The sequence below is a fragment of the Haematobia irritans genome, chromosome 2, assembly GCF_050003625.1.
Source record: "Haematobia irritans isolate KBUSLIRL chromosome 2, ASM5000362v1, whole genome shotgun sequence".
In the NCBI taxonomy this organism is placed as follows: Eukaryota; Metazoa; Arthropoda; class Insecta; order Diptera; family Muscidae; genus Haematobia; species Haematobia irritans.
Window position 1 is genome coordinate 193,423,716 of NC_134398.1, and position 18,541 is coordinate 193,442,256.

An 18,541-nucleotide genomic window follows, 5' to 3' on the forward strand; every position below is an offset into this window, starting at 1 on the left:
CATAATTTCATATTTCAATTCCGGCTATCTACGCACCGTGCAAAAGTCCATATCGATTCGTAATTATTTGTAGACTTACCTATACATATTTTTTGGCAAATATATACCACGTATGGACTAACTCACAATTTAGAAAACGATGTTAAGAAGTTTTAAGATACCACAACCCAAATAATTCGATTGTGGATGACAGTTTTTCGTAGGAGTTTCTACACAATCCTTGGTGGAGGGTACATAAGATTCGGCCTGGCCGAATCTACGGCCTTATATACTTTTTTTATTCGATTCGTCTGAAATAGATAATCTAGATTTATTTTATGTTTATAAACAGATATGTAAAAATAGTTTCTAATCGTTGAGGATGTTATACAGCTCTCATATACACCAGTCTAGAACCCTACGGTCTTAAACTGATAAGTCACCGGTCTAACAAAGAAAAACACTTTTTTTTTTTTTGTCAAAATTCGTTTTTATTATTCAACATAGTTCCCTTCAAGAGCGATACAACGATTATAATGACCTTCCAATTTTTTGGTACCATTTTGGTAGTACTCCTTCGGTTTTGCCTCAGTTTCGTCGATAACCAAATTTTTCCCTGCGAGCATCCTTTTGAGGTCTGAGAACAAGAAAACGTCGCTGGGGGCCAGATCTGGAGAATACGGTGGGTGGGGAAGCAATTCGAAGCCCAATTCATGAATTTTTGACATCGTTCTCAATAACTCTTTGCACGGTACGTTGTCTTGGTGGCACAACACTTTTTATACCCTGCGCCACACTGTGGAACAGGGTATTATAAGTTAGTGCATATGTTTGCAACACCCAGAAGGAGACGAGATAGACATATGGTGTCTTGGACAAAAATGCTTAGGGTGGGCTCCTGAGTCGATATAGCCATGTCCGTCTGTCCGTCTGTCCGTGAACACATTTTTGTAACCAAGGGATTAGGTAGTAATTTAAGCCCAATCGACTTCGAACCCTATTGATTTTGGATGAAATCGGTTCAGATTTAGATATAGCTCCCATATATATATCTTTCGCCCGATATGCACTTATACGGCCCTAGAAGCCTGAGTATTACCCCAATTTGGTTGAAATTTTGCACTAGGAGTACAATTGGTAGTATAGTCAAATGTGCAAAATTGTATTGAAATCGGTTCAGATTTAGCTATAGCTCCCATATATATCTTTCGCCCGATATGGACTAATACGGTCCCAGAAACCAGAGTTTTACCCCAATTTGATTGCAATTTTTCACTAGGAGTACAAATAGTAGTGTAGTCAAGTGTGCCAAATTTGATTGAAATCGGTTCAGATTCAGATACAGCCCCAATATATAGCTTTCGCCCGATTTACACTCATATGACCACAGAGGCCAATTTTTTACTGCGATTTAGTTGAAATTATGCACAGGGAGTATAATAAGCATTGTTGCTATGTGTGCCAAATTTGGTTGAACTCGGTTCAGATTTAGATATAGCTCCCATATATAGCTTTCGCCCGATTTACACTCATATGACCACAGAGGCCAATTTTTAACTCCGATTTTGTTGAAATTTTGCACAGGGAGTAAAATAAGCATTGTTTCTATGCGTGCCAAATTTGGTTGGAATCGGTTCTGATTTAGATATAGCTCCCATATATATGTTTTTCTGATTTCGACAAAAATGGTCAAAATACCAATATTTTCCTTGTAAAATCGCCACTTCTTAGTCGAAAAGTTGTAAAAATTACTCTAATTTTCCTAAACTTCTAATACATATATATTGAGTGATAAATCATAAATAAATTTTTGCGAAGTTTCCTTAAAATTGCTTCAGATTTAAATGTTTCCCATATTTATTCCCTGCGCCACACTGTGGAACTAACTAACATTGTGTTCCATCCTAGTGCATTAGCAGACTTAAATTTTGAGTCTATAAATTTTGTAGAAGTCTATCAAATTCTGTCCAGATCGAGTGATACGTAAATGTATGTATTTGGGACAAACCTTTATATATAGCCCCCAACACATTTGACGGATGTGATATGGTATCGAAAATTTAGATCTACAGAGTGGTGCAGGGTATAATATAATCGGTCCCGCCCGACTCTAGACTTTCCTTACTTGTTTCTTCTTCATATGGGGCCATTTTCCCGCGATTTCGACCTTCAAATGCTCCAAAAACGCCATATAATAGTCACTGTTGATGGTTTTCCGCTTCTCAAGATAATCGATAAAAATTATTCCATGCGCATCCCAAAAACAGAGACCATTACTATGCCAGCGGACTTTTTAGTCCTTCCACGCTTCGGAGACGGTTCACCGGTCGCTGTCCACTCAGCCGACTGTCGATTGGACTCAGGAGTGTAGTGATGGAGCCATGTTTCATCCATTGTCACATATCGATCGAAAAACTTGGGTGTATTATGAGTTAACAGCTGCAAACACCGCTTAGAATTGTTGTTTTTGGTCAAATGTGAGCTCGCGCGGCACCCATTTTGCACAGAGCTTCCGCATATCCAAATATTGACGAATGATATGACCAACACGTTCCTTTCATATCTTTAAGGTCTCTGCTATCTCGATCAACTTCATTTTACGGTCATTCAAAATCATCTCTCTTTCGGGCGTCCACTGCGTTCACCGTCCTCCGTGCTCATTTCACCACGCTTGAATTTTGCATACCAATCAATTATTGTTGATTTCCCTGGGGCAGAGTCCGGAAACTCATTATCAAGCCAAGTTTTTGCTTCCACCGTATTTTTTCCCTTCAGAAAACAGTTTTTCCATTTTTTTCACAATAACAAAAGTTGATTCACAAAAGACGCTCTATCTCACAAGCTAATTGACTTACAGACGTCAAATTTTGGCACGAACCATTTGAAGGTTGGTACTATATAAAAACAAGTAAGGAAAGTCTAAAGTCGGGCGGGGCCGACTATATTATACCCTGCACCACTTTGTAGATATAAATTTTCGATACCATATCACATCCGTCAAATGTGTTGGAGGCTATATATAAAGGTATGTTCCATATACATACATTTAAATATCACTCGATCTGGACAGAATTTGATAGACTTCCACAAAATCTATAGACTCAAAATTTAAGTCGGATAATAAAAAACAAGGAAAATGTTGGTCGAAATCAGAAAAACATATATATGGGAGCTAAATCTAAATCTGAACCGATGTCAACCAAATTTGGCACTCATATCTACAATGCTAATTCTACTCCCTGTGCAAAATTTCAACTAAATCGGAGTTAAAAATTGGCCTCTGTGGTCATATGAGTGTAAATCGGGCGAAAGCTATATCTAAATCTGAACCGATTTCAACCAAATTTGACACGCATAGCTACAATGCTAATTATACTCCCTGTGCAAAATTTCAACTAAATCGGAGCAAAAAATTGGCCTCTGTGGTCATTTGAGTGTAAATCGGGCGAAAGCTATATATGGGAGCTATATCTCAATCTGAACCGATTTCAACCAAATTTGGCACGCATAGCTACAATGCTAATTCTACTCCCTGTGCAAAATTTCAACTAAATCGGAGCAAAAAATTGGCCTCTGTGGTCATATGAGTGTAAATCGGCCGAAAGCTATATATTGGAGCTATATCTAAATCTGAACCGATTTCAACCAAATTTGGCACGCATAGCTACAATGCTAATTCTACTCCCTGTGCAAAATTTCAACTAAATCGGAGCAAAAAATTGGCCTCTGTGGTCATATGAGTGTAAATCGGGCGAAAGCTATATATGGGAGCTATATCTAAATCTGAAACGATTTCAATAAAATTTGGCACACTTGACTATAGAACTAATTGTTCTTCTTGTGCAAAATTTTAAGCAAATTAGGGTAAAACTCTGGATTCTGGGGCCATATAAGTCCATATCGGGCGAAATATATATGGGAGCTATATCTACATCTGAACCGATTTCTTCCAAAATCAATAGGGATCTATTCTGAGCCAAAACACATACTTGTGCCAAATTTCAAGTCGATTGGACTAAAACTGCGACCTAGACTTTGATTACAAAAATGTGTTCACGAACAGACGGACAGACGGACATCGCTATATCGACTCAAGAGACCACCCTGAGCATTTTTGCCAAAGACACCATGTGTCTATTTCGTCTCCTTCTGGGTGTTACAAACATATGCACTAACTTATAATACCCTTTTCCACAGTGTGGAGCAGGGTATAATAATATGCATTTAATACTAGCGACGCCATCTATGCGTCAGACCGGGGACTTATCAGCCAACCTGTTACAATTGCTTATTTTTTATCTTTCCCTATTTATTTCCTTATATTTTCTGCAAAAACACATATTCACCAAGCAAATACTAATTTTTTGGTTCTGAAATTTCCATAAGATTTAATGAACCTGCAAATCACTGTGAAGCGTTCCCACCAAAAAGGCAATAAATAATTGCTTTGAAAAAGAAAACATAACAAATAATATAACCGCTTAACATGAGAATTTTTCATTATATTTTCAATTACGATGAATAAATAAAAAGAAATCTCCCAAAAATTCATACCGTGCCAAAGCCGACAAAAAGCAAAAACCAAAAAAAAAGTCAAAAAATAATGAGCAACAGCCATAGCAAATAGAAATAATGATTATGTCATTTGTTTTTTTTTATGACATGTCATAATAATTAATTAGTTTTTATTAATATTTTTAATAATGAGCTAATATTCAGATATTTTGTATTTAGTGCAAGTTGACATGGGTATAAGTAACAAGTTACATTTATATGTGGCGAGCCGAAACTCATATACCCCAATCCATGGATTTGAATTATTAGACTCTACTATGGAAAATCTGTTATTACACAGAAAAAAATTTCACGAGAATGTTTTCCAATTAAAATCTTAATTGAATTTTAAAAAATATTCAAATAAAAATTTAATTGAATAAAAAAAATTTTAATTGAAATAAAAATAAATCACACAAATTAATTGTATCAATTAATTTTTTAATTGGATCAATTAATGTTTTAGTGCTATGTCAATTAATTTTTTAATTGATACTATAATTTCTGTGATTGAAGACATTTCAATTAAAAAAATAATTGGATCAATTGATTTTGTGATTGAATCAGAAAAAACATTTTGTGTGTACTTGTTGTGCACTATAATATTTTGGCGCTTTTCGCCCAAGTAGATTATTTCTGAGAATTATATTTTCTCACACCTCGCAGTCTCAGCCCCTACAATCGAATTTCATTCGAAGTAATATTCGATAAAGTACGTTAACCCTCTAATGACCAATCCCGCTTTTAGGCGGGCTTCGTTTAATAAGGAAGCTTTTAGTAAAACACTTGTTACGCGCGGACCTAGATATTAATTTGTGATCACTTAGCCACTCGGATACGCTTATCCTAGCACGATCTAGCTCGCGGGGTATAGTGGGGTGGATTCTTGTGGCAAGTGATTCACAGACCGCCGTATCACAACTTCGTACCCGATCAATTTCGATTCCTTAAGATTAAGATCGCTATAGTCCCTAAATCCCTAGTTCCGCTTAGGTGACAAAAGCAGGGCCCTTACGTTCCCTTCCCAACCTTACTACAGCTGTCAGTCAAACTTAATTTGTTCCTATTTTATCTGTAGTCCCCAACTTAAAACGTCACTCCATTTAATTAAGTATGTTGTTGAGTGGCCAACTAAAATTTAGTTTTTTGAATTCCCACTCATGGCCCTATATTATATCGATCCGGCAACACATTGTAATTGACAACTGTCATTTGCAAGAAACCATTACTCTTCCATTTTGAAGTAAACTCCAAGAAGACCGGTCACAAAGAAGGAGAAGTAAACTCTTAAAATCATTGTATTCTTTTTTGAAAATTAGTGCCAGGCTAAATTTAAATCAAACACAATTGTAAGAAAAAATAATTATTTAAAATTTGAATTAAAATAAAAAAAATTAAAATTGTTTTAGATTTTAGCGCAGTCTCTAGTGGATTAAATAAAATTGGATTACGCTCAAAATAAGTGTTTATTTGGTCGGGGCGCTACACCTCATAATATATGTCGAGTCCCATATATTTAGGTCTATCCGCCATGTTCACTTGCTTGATTCCATCATATGTACACTTTAATTATTTATTCCATATTTTCCAATTTTTTATTGCCTATTAATTTCACATATTCGTCTCATTCCAATTTTAATTCCAATGTTAGTAAGATTTCCTTAAAATTCCATATTCAATTCAATTCAACATTATCATTTTTATACCCACCACCATATGGTGACGGGGATATAATAAGTTTGTCATTCCGTTTGTAACACATCGAAATATCGATTTCCGACTATATAAAGTATATATATATATATTCTTGATCAGGAGAAATTCTAAGACGATATAACGATGTCCGTCTGTCTGTCTGTCTGTCTGTTGTAATCACGCTACAGTCTTCAATAATGAAGCAATCGTGCTGAAATTTTGCACAAACTCGTCTTTTGTCTGCAGGCTGGTCAAGTTCGAAGATGGGTTATATCGGTCCAGGTTTTGATATAGTCCCCATATAAACCGACCTCCCGATTTGGGGTCTTGGGCTTAAAGAAATCGAATTTTTTAACCAATTTGCCTGAAATTTTAAATCTAGAGGTATTTTATGACCATAAAGAGGTGTGCCAAAAATTGTGAGTGTCGGTCCATCTTTTGGTATAGTCCCCATATAGACCGATCTCCCGATTTTACTTCTTGGGCTTATAGAAACCGCAGATTTTATTCAATTTACCTGAAATTAGAAATCTAGAGGTATTGTAGGACTATAAATACGTGTGCCAAAAATTGTGAGTATCGGTCCATATTTTGGTATAGCCCCCATATACACCGATCTCTCGATTTTACTTCTTGGGCTTATACAAACCGCAGTTTTTATCCAATTTACCTGAAATTTGAAATCGAGAGGTACTTTAGAACCGTAAAGAGGTGTGCCAAAACTGGTGAGCATCCGTCCATGTTTTGTTATGGTTCCCATATAAACCGACCTCCCGATTTGGAGTCTTGGGCTTATAGAAAACGTAGTTTTTATCCAATTTCTCTGAACTTGAAAATCTAGAGGTACTTGAGGACGATCAAAAGGTGTGCCGAAAATAGTCGGCATGTATTGGTATAGCCCCCATATAGACCGATCTCCTGATTTTACATCTTGGGTTTATAGAATCCGTAGTTTATATACAATTTGCCTTAAATTGGAAATTTATAGGTATTTTAGGACCATAAAGAGGTGTGCAACAAATGGTGAGTATCGGTCCATGTTTTGGTATAGCCCCCATATAGACCGATATCCTGATTTTACTTCTTGGGCTTCTAGAAACCGTAGTTTTTATCCGATTTGCCTGAAATTGTAAATATTCTCGTATTTTAGGCTCACAAAAACGTGTATCGGATTAGGTTTTTATCGGTCAATTTGGTAATGCCTCCATATAGACCGACTTCACTTCTTGATCATGAAATTGCTTGAAACTCAATGTAAAATTTCTAGATTTTACTTCTCGGGTGAAAATCTACAGATTTAAGATTTCAAATCAAGACGTTATTTTATAATTTTTTTGCACACTTAAAAGAGATGTTAATTATTCCTCTAAAACTGAAACAAAAATGGTTCTTATAAATCCAGAATCTGATATAGTCCTCATAGGTAAAATCTTTAAATTTATCTTCGGGAAATGTCCTCAAGTCCTCAAGCCCTCCTGAAATTTCAAAGGAAACCCTAATATTTGGTTCATGGTGGTGGGTATTTAAGATTCGGCCCGGCCGAACTTACTGCTGTATATACTTGTTTTTAAACCCTCCATCATAGGATGGGGGTATATTAACTTTGTCATTCCGTTTGTAACACATCGAAATATTGCTCTAAGACCCCATAAAGTATATATATTCTGGGTCGTGGTGAAATTCTGAGTCGATCTAAGCATGTCCGTCCGTCCGTCCGTCCGTCTGTTGAAATCACGCTAACTTCCGAACGAAACAAGCTATCGACTTGAAACTTGGCACAAGTAGTTGTTATCGATGTAGGTCAGATGGTATTGAAAATGGGCCATATCGGTCCACTTTTACGTATAGCCCCCATATAAAGGGACCCTCAGATTTGGCTTGTGGAGCCTCTAACAGAAGCATATTTCATCCGATCCGGCTGAAATTTGGTACATGGTGTTGGTATAAGGTCTCTAACAACCATGCAAAAATTGGTCCACATCGGTCCATAATTATATATAGCCCCCATATAAACGGATCCCCAGATTTGGTTTGCGGAGCCTAAAAGAGAAGCAAATTTCATCCGATCCGGCTGAAATTTGGTACATGGTGTTAGTATATGGTCTCTAACAACCATGCCAAAATTGGTCCACATCGGTTCATAATTATATATAGCCCCCATATAAACCGATCCCCAGATTTGGCTTGCGGAGCCTCAAAGAGAAGAAAATTTCATCCGATCCGGCTGAAATTTGGTACATGATGTTGGTATATGGTCTCTAATAACCATGCAACAATTGGTCCATATCGGTCCTTAATTATATATAGCCCCCATATAAACCGATTCCCAGATTTGGCTTGTGGAGCCTAAAAGAGAAGCAAATTTCATCCGATCCGGCTGAGATTTGGTACATGGTGTTGGTATATGGTCTCTAACAACCGTGCAAAAATTGGTCCACATCGGTCCATAATTATATATAGCGCCCATATAAACCGATCCCCAGATTTGGGTTCCGGAGCCTCAAAGAGGAGCAAATTTCATCCGACCCGCCTGAAATTTGGTACATGATATTGGTATATGGTCTCTAACAACCGTGCAAAAATTGGTCCACATCGGTTCATAATTATATATAGCCCCCATATAAACCGATCCCCAGATTTGGCTTGCGAAGTCTCCAAGAGAAGCAAATTTCATCCAATCCGGTTGTAATTTGGAACATGGTGTTAGTATATGATCTTTAACAAGCGTGCCAGAATTGGTTCATATCGGTCCATAATTATATATGGCCCCCATATAAAACGTTCTCCAGATTTGACCTCCGGAGCCTCTTGGAGGAGCAAAATTCATCCGATCCGGTTCAAATTAGGAACGTGGTGTTAGTATATGGTCGCTAACAACCATACCAAAATTGGTCCAATCACAAAAAAATTGGTCCATATCGGTTCATAATCATGGTTGCCACTAGAGCTAAAAAAAGTCTACCAAAATTTTATTTCTATAGAAAATTTTGTCAAAATTTTATTTCTATAGAAAATTTTGTCAAAATTTTATTTCTATAGAAAATTTTGTCAAAATTTTATTTCTAGAGAAAATTTTGTTAAAATTTTATTCGGTTCATAATAAAATTTTCATCATTGTCAAAATTGTATTTCTATAGAAAATTTTATTCAAATTTTATTCGGTTCATAATCATGGTTGCCACTCGAGCCAAAAATAATCTACCAAAAGTTTATTTCTATAGAAAATTTTGTGAAAATTTTATTTCTATAGAAAATTTTGTTAAAATTTTATTTCTATAGAAAATTTTGTTAAAATTTTATTTCTGTAGAAAATTTTGTCAAAATTTTATGTCTAATTTGTCAAACTGAATTATATACGTATTGGATCGATCTTTTTTGATTTAATATATACCACGTATGGACTTACATACATTTTAGAAGATGGTATTAGGAGGTTTTAAGATACCTTGCCATCGGCAAGCGTTACCGCAACTTAAGTAATTCGATTGTGGATGGCAGTTTTTAGAAGAAGTTTCTACGCAATCCATGATGGAGGGTACATAAGCTTCGGCCTGGCCGAACTTACGGCCGTATATACTTGTTTTTTATAAAATACAAAATCTTTAAAGAAATTCAAATTATCAATACAAAACTTTATCAAATTTTCTTGATAAACATTTTTATCAATATTTAACAAGTCGTAATTTTTCTGAATACACACTCCTCATGATATTTTCCACTTGTTTTATAAAATTGTTATTACTATTATTAAGTAGTTTTTATTCAAGAGACTTTTCTTTCACACAAAACTGCTCCTCCCACAAATTTCGAATTTTATGTTTTACCATTAACGTGGCAATAAAACATTTCATGTTCTTTGTTTTTCTTATATTTCCACAGTGATAACCTTTGTAATTGCTCTCATAAATTATCACACATTCCGAAAAGGGCGTTGAAGAGAAAACTTTCCTTTTTTTTTGTTCATAAGCATATAATATGTTCTGAAACGAAAGGTGAAATTTATCCAAGTGTGAATAACCTTAGAAAGTAGAGCATAGGGGGAGTATTAAGTATGGAAATTAGGCCTACAAAAGAAACATATTCAGTTTTAGTAATAAACAAGCATATACGGCCGTAAGTTCGGCCAGACCGAATGTTATGTCCCCGCCACCATGGATTGTATAGAAAGTTCTACTAGAGACAGTCACCCACAATCGAATTACTTGGGTTGTGGTAACGGTTTCCGATGGCAAGGAATATTAAACCTCCTTAATATAGTCTTCTAAATTGTATGTTAGTCCATATGGAGTCTATGTTAGATAAATAAAGGCAGTATAAATAACTACACAGAAAAAAAATTCTGGAAAAATGTTCAAATTAAAATTTTAATAGAGTTTTAAAAAATATTCAATTAAAAATTTAATTGAATCAACAAATTTTTTAATTGAAACAAAAATTAATCACAAAAATTAATAGTATCAATTAATTTTTTAATTGACCTTCAATTAATTTTTTAATTGACCTTCAATTAATTTTTTAATTGATTCTATCATTTCTGTGATTGAAGACATTTCAATTAAAAAATTAATTGGATCAATTAAAAATTTAATTGAATCAACAAATTTTTTAATTGAAACAAAAATTAATCACAAAAATTAATAGTATCAATTAATTTTTTAATTGACCTTCAATTACTTTTTTAATTGATACTATCATTTCGTTGATTAAAGACACTTCAATTAAAAAATTAATTGGATCAATTAATTTCGTGATTGAATAAGAAAATTTTTTTTTGTGTGTACGCATGCCTCTTTAGTTCTTGATCGTATCGTTTTATATAGAGAAGTCTTTAAATAATTATGAATGGCTGTGACTATTAGAGAGCCAAATTTCAACCGGACCGGATGAAATTTTCTCTTTCAAGAGGCTTCTGTGGCCAAATTTGGGGTTCGGTTTATACAAAGGCTACATATAATTATGGACCAAATTTTTGCATGGATTTTTGAGGGCATATTCTAACATTACGTACCAAATTTCAGCCGGCTCGGAAGAAATTTTCCATTCTAAGAGGCTTCGGTAGTCATATTAGGGAATATGTTTATATAATTATGACCAATTTGGACAAATTTTTGCATGGATGTAGGATGCAATATGGTAACATCACGTAATGAATTTCCACCATATCAGATGAGATTTGCTCTTCAAGAAGTTTCCGTAATGCCAATCTGTGGATCGGCTTATATGGGGGCTATATATATTTATGGACCGATATGAACCAAATCACATACCAAATTTCAACTGGATTTGATGAAATTTGCTCTTCTATAGGGTCCGGTAGTCAAATCTGGGGATCGGTTTATATGCGTATAAAAACAAATCAACTTCATTGAAGAGTTTTGGAGTTTTAGAGAAGGAAAAACTTTATATCAGTGAAATATTTCTTCTATGCTAACTCAAAATTTGCCTTCGTATTTGAACTTGGCACAAGACTTGAAACTTGGCACAAGTAGTTGTTATTGATGTAGGTCGGACGGTATTGCAAATGGGCCATATTGGACCACTTTTACGTATAGCCCCCATATCAACCGGTCCCCCGATTTGACCTCCGGAGCTTCTTGGTGTAGCAAAATTCATCCGATCCGGTTGAAATTTGGTACGTGGTGTTGTTCTATGGTCTCCAATAATCATGCAAAAATTGGTCCATATCGGTCCATAATTATATATAGCCCCCATATAAACCGGTCCCCAGATTTGACCTCCAGAGCCTTTTGGAGAAGCAAAATTCATCCGATCCGGTTGAAATTTGGTACGTGGTGTTAGTATATGGTCTTTAACAATTATGCCAAAATTGGTCCATATCGGTACATAATCATATGTAGCCCCCATATAAACCGACCTCCAGATTTGGTTTTGGAGCCTCTTGGAGGAGCAAATTTTACCCGATTGAGTTGAAATTTGGTACATTGTGCTAGTATATCGCCGTTAACAATCATGCCTAACTATCTTATTTATAGCCCTCATATAAACCGATCTCAAATCACACATGGTCCATATCGGTTCATAATTGTATATAGCCCCCACGTAAAGCGAACCCATTATTTCAACTCTGGCTCCCTAATTACCTCGCAAAAGTCCATATCGGTTCGTAATTATTTGTTCGGTTCATAATTGTATATAGCCCCTACGTAAAGCCACCCCATTATTTGAACTCTGGCTCTCTAATTACCGCGCAAAAGTCCATATCGGTTCGTAATTATTTGTAGACTTACCTACAGATAAGTCTACAAACAAATACCTTAAATCCCACCCCTAGCATGTATAAAAAAAGTTTTTATTTTTTATTTTTATACCCTAAACCACATAGTGGTCAGGGTATAATAAGTTTGATCGGCCAAAAAATGTGCCTACCAGAAATATTGATTGGGGTCTAAAATATATATAAAATATATACCGATCGACTCAGAATCACCTCCTGAGTCGATCTAGCGCTTGGTGTCCGTCCGTTCGTCCGTCTGTCCATGTATTTGTTGTTCACAGGATTCCGGTCGCAATTATTAACCGATTTTGATTAAATTTGGTACAGGGAGTTTTTTGGGCACAAGGACGAATGCTATTGAAATCGGATCAAATTTAGATATAGCTCTCATATATATGTATCGCCCGATTTTCCCAAATTTTGCCACAAAACCTTTATTTATCAACCGATCTTACTCAAAGTTGGCTAAGTATAATCTTCTATAGCACTAACTATATGTGCAAAAAATCGAAATTGGTTCAGATTTAGCTATAGCTCCCATATATATGTACCGCCCGATTTTTCTAAATTTGGCCATAAAACCCTTATTTATCAACCGACCTTACTCAAATTTGGCTAAATGTAGTCTTCTATAGCACTAACTATATGTGCAAAAAATCATAGAAATCGGTTCAGATTTAGATATAGCTCCCATATATATGTATAGCCCGATTTTCCCAAATTTGGCCACAGAAGCCTTATTTATTAACCGATCTTACTAAAAGTTGGCTAGATCCAGTCCTCTATAGTACTAACTATATGTGCAAAATTTCATCGAAATCGGTTCAGATGTAGATATAGCTCCCATATATGTCTCACCCGATTTTGAAAAATTCGCCCCTAATAACCTTATGTTTAACCATACAGGCCTCATTTCTTAACTGATCTTACTCAAATCTTGCTCAAGGTAACCTTTTGTGGAATTAATCAAACCCGGAAAATATTATGCAAATTGGTTCAGATTTAGATATAGCTTCCATATATATGTATCGCTCGATTTTCCCAAATTTGGCCATAGCACTCTTATTTATTAACCAATTTTACTCAAATTTCAAATTTTGATGTACTAGCCGATCGTACTTATACGTACTTGTAGCTCTTTCATAAGAATATTGCTCGAGTTTTACAAATTTGTATTTATTACCCACACTAATTTAACGATTTTCTCTTTTTTAATAATGGGCTCAATATTAGTGGCATACTAACTCCGTAGGTGCAATACCAACACAGCCAGTTTTGCTAGAAGTAGGGGAAATTCCCTATATGTAGGGTTTTTCTAATATTTAGTGTCTTGTAGGGACGTAGGGCCACAATATAGGACATTTTCACTCAACACAATTTGTAATAATTTTTACATTTTGATGGCTCTAGAGGAGGAAATTAGAAGCCGGCAAGGCTTGATCTATAACAATGTGTGGTAAACTTCATTCCTGTAGAAAATGTTGTCAACATTTTATTTCTATAGAACATTTCGTCAAAATCGTATTTCTATAGAATTTTTTCCAAAATATTATTTCTATAAAATATTTTCTCAAAATTTTATTTCTGTCGAATTTTTTCTCAACATTTTATTTCTATAGAATTTATTGTCAAAATTTTATTTCTATAGAAAACTTTCTCACAAAAATTTGTTTATAGAAACTTTTTCCAAAATTTTATTTTTATAGAAATATACAACAGCGGTTTATCTCCCAGACCTATATTTTACCCCACAAATGCTTATGATTACTAATTCTGTAATGGTGGTTTAGGGTATGATATAGTCGGCCCCGCCCGACTTTCTACTTTACTTACTTGTTTAAATATCAAATTGTTCTATTTGTATTTAATTTGTTTAAATATCAACTTGTTCTTCTTGTATTTAATTTGTCTTCTCAGGAAAATACGTGAATAAATAATTAAATGTAGTTATCCTGACCATATTCCATTCCATTTATATTAATTCCCGATAAACCCGTTAAATGTGTCATGAATTTCAATTAGTGTCATTGTTCTGGCAACATTTTGCTTTTCCAAAAAGGCCAATGACCTAGCAATATAAATACTACGGCCAGTTTTCGTATATTCTTTTTGGTTAGTAAGCTATAAATTCTAGTTAAACGTACACACTTATGGCTATTTCATATAGTACAGCAATATACTCATATTCAATACTTTTCGAACTAAATTAATTTATGGTATACATTATTTGTAGTATTATTTTCATTATCACAAAACGTTTTATTTTTAGTGGTTTAAGTGTCTTCTTTGAAGTAAGGCGATTTTTTTACAGGAAACTTTATTTGAGTGCAGCGTCGCCAAAAAAAATGTTCTTTTTGGATCCAAAAATTGTGTAAAATTGCGCCCAGAAGCGATGTATTTTACATGGGCTTGTCATAGGACGAATATCCAAGAGCCGTTGCACTGAATTTGCATCACTTCTTAAGATGTGATGCAAATTCAGTGATGTGAATTAATAAATTTTGACAAATAAATAGTTTTTCAATTTTTTTAATGATTTTTAATTCAAATCAAATATTTTCAAAAATTCACTATTTTTCTAGAATGGACTTAGCATATTTTTCGGCATTTGTACCATTTTAGTAATTTCCAATTTGTAGCATTTTTTTAATTCTTAATCTGTTTTTAACCTACGTTGAAAAAATATTGTCGTGAGATCAAAGATTTCATGTCTTTAAAATACGAATGCAAATTTTTCTTAGCATAGAAGACACATTTCTCTAATATAAAGTGTTTTCCTTGTCCAAAAGTCGATAAACCATTCAATGAAGTCGTTTTGTCCTTAAAATTAAGTAATTTCACTTAAAAATAGGTATCATAACGTGAAAGAAAAAATGTTTGGGCTAAGGTCAACTTGACTTTAGTAATTCAGAAAAATTCTTTAAATTTAATAAAATTGTCTTTAAATTTGTTGTCTTTTTGTATATTGACTACAAAGCAAAAAATCGTTCAAATATGGGACATGTTTTTCAACACTTTATTTTAAAGACCTTTTACTTGAAACAAAGCATAATTTCTAGTGGAAGTCGAGTCTTAATTTGGAAAATAAAGTTGTCGTTAACTCGTTTTTAAAAGCTGAAAAAACGAAAAATTAGGGAGGAAAATTATTTGAAGTTCTTTTAAAATTGTGCCTTTAGAACTTCTAAATTTTTTGCTATGCTAGGCTTTTTGCTAGGCTTTGTTGATCATTTGAAGACCATATTCGTAGCAAAGTTAAAAAAAAAAAATAAATAAATAAAAAATCAGAGCGTTGTACCTTGTTGAATTTCACTTCAGTCGGCCTGTAAATATGTTGGAACAAATATTGTAGTGAGGCCAATCATTTCTTGTCCTTAAAATACGAATGCGAATTTTGCTTACCGTAGAAGACGCACTTCTAAACTATAAAGTTTTTTCTTGACCAAAAGTCGATAAACTTTTCAATGAAGTCGTTTTATTTTTATAGTTAAGTGATTTGATTTAAAAAAAGTGTATCTGAACATGAAAGAAAATTTAATTTGACAAAGGTCAACTTGGCTTTAATAGTTCTGAAAATTTTTTTTAAAATTATTTAAATCGCCTTTAAGTTTGTTGACATTTTGTGTCTTCATTACAAAGCCAAAAATAGTTAAAAAATGCGATATGTTTTAGGAGATGCTGAAACATAGCATAATTTCTGCTTGAAGTCGGATCTGAATTTGAACGGATCTGAATTTAAACGTTTTAAAAGGTGAAAAAGCTAAAAAACTAATGAATTAAAATTAATATCGTAGAATCAAGTGTACAAAACTCAAATTTTAAAGAGAACTGGGTCTTCAAAATGTCCTTAGGTTAGGTTAGGTTAGGTTAGGTTATGTTACGCAGCCCGATATTTCAGATTAGTCAGTCCTTTGTGATACCACAGTGTTCAATGACAAAGGACCTACTTTTTATAGCCGACTCCGAGCGGTGTTCCACATTGCAGTGAAATCACTCAGAGAAGCTTTGAAACACTCAGAAATTCCGCAAGCATTACTGAGAGGGGATAATCCACCGCTGAAAAATTGTTTGGTTTTCCGTCGAAACTGAAGCTGAACCCACGAAGCGGTCATGCTAACCATAGTGCCTCCCTTACTTCCATTTTCTGCTTATTTGGCTCGGAATCAATACCAAAATCATTAGAGTAAAGACAAAATCTTTGGGAACGGATATGCTTATTTCAGTGCAGGCTCTATTTTCCGCTACAAAAAATCTTAAGCAAGCACAGAGTATCGTTTTCATGAAATTTTACAACGTTAGTATAAATACTTCAACACTTGCCAACTTTGCTAATTCAGTGGTGGTCTAAATACATTTAAAACAAGTAAGGAAAGTCTAAAGTCGGGCGGGGCTGACTATATTATAACCTGCACCACTTTGTAGATCAAAATTTTCGATACCATATCACATCCGTCAAATGTGTTGGGGGCTATGTATAAAGGTTTGTCCCAAATACATACATTTAAATATCACTCGATCTGGACAGAATTTGATAGACTTCCACAAAATCTATAGACTCAAAATTTAAGTCGGCTAATGCACTAGGGTGGAACACAATTTTAGTAAAAAACTATGGGAAACATTTAAATCTGAAGCAATTTTAAAGAAACTTCGCCAAAGTTTATTTATGATTTATCGCTCGATATATATGTATTCGAAGTTTAGGAAAATTAGAGTCATTTTTACAACTTTTCGACTAAGCAGTGGCGATTTTACAAGGAAAATGTTGGTATTTTGACCATTTTTGTCGAAATCAGAAAAACATATATATGGGAGCTATATTTAAATCTGAACCGATTTCAACCAAATTTGGCACGAATAGCTACAATGCTAATTCTACTCACTGTGTAAAATTTCAACTAAATCGGAGTTAAAAATTGGCCTCTGTGGTAATATGAGTGTAAATCGGGCGAAAGCTATATATGGAAGATATATCTAAATCTGAACCGATTTCAACCAAATTTGGCACGCATAGCTACAATGCTAATTCTACTCCCTGTGCAAAATTTCAACCAACTAGGGGTAAAACTCTGGCTTCTGGGACCGTATAAGTCCATATCGGGCGAAAGATATATATGGGAGCTATATCTAAATCTGAACCGATTTCAATAAAATTTGGCGCACTTGACTATAGTACTAATTGTTCTTCTCGTACAAAATTCCAACCAACTTGGGGTAAAACTCTGGCTTCTGGGACCGTATTAGTCCATATCGGGCGAAAGCTATATATGGGAGATATATCTAAATCTGAACCGGTTTCAACCAAATTTGGCACGCATAACTACAATGCTAATTCTACTCCCTGTGTAAAATTTCAACTAAATCGGAGCAAAAAATTGGCCTCTGTGGTCATATATGTGTAAATCGGCCGAACGATATATATGGGAGCTATATCTAATCTTAACCGATTTCAACGAAATTTGGCACACACAGCTACAATGCTAATTCTACTCCCTGTGCAAAATTTCACCTATATCGGAGTAAAAGATTGGCCACTGTGGTCATATGAGTGTAAATCGGGCGAACGATTTACCGATTTCAATAAAATTTTCTACACTTGACTACACTACTGATACTAGTACTAATTGTTCTTCTTGTGCAAAATTTTAAGCAAATTAGGTTAAAACTCTGGCTTCTGGGGCCAAATAAGTCCATATCGGGCGAAATATATATATATGGGAGCTATATCTAAATCTGAACCGATTTCTTCCAAAATCAATAGGGATCTATTCTGAGCCAAAACACATACTTGTGCCAAATTTGAAGTCGATTGGACTAAAACTGCGACCTAGACTTTGATTACAAAAATGTGTTCACGGACAGACGGACAGACGGACATGGCTATATCGACTCAGGAGCCCACCCTGAGCATTTTCGCCAAAGACACCATGTGTCTATCTCGTCTCCTTCTGGGTGTTAAACATATGCAGGGTATAAAAAAGCATGCCCGGTTCCAAAGATTTTGTCTTTACTTAAACAATTTTGGTATTGATTCCGAGCCCCAAAGAAGCGGAGAATACAAGTAAGGATACTTTTAAGACA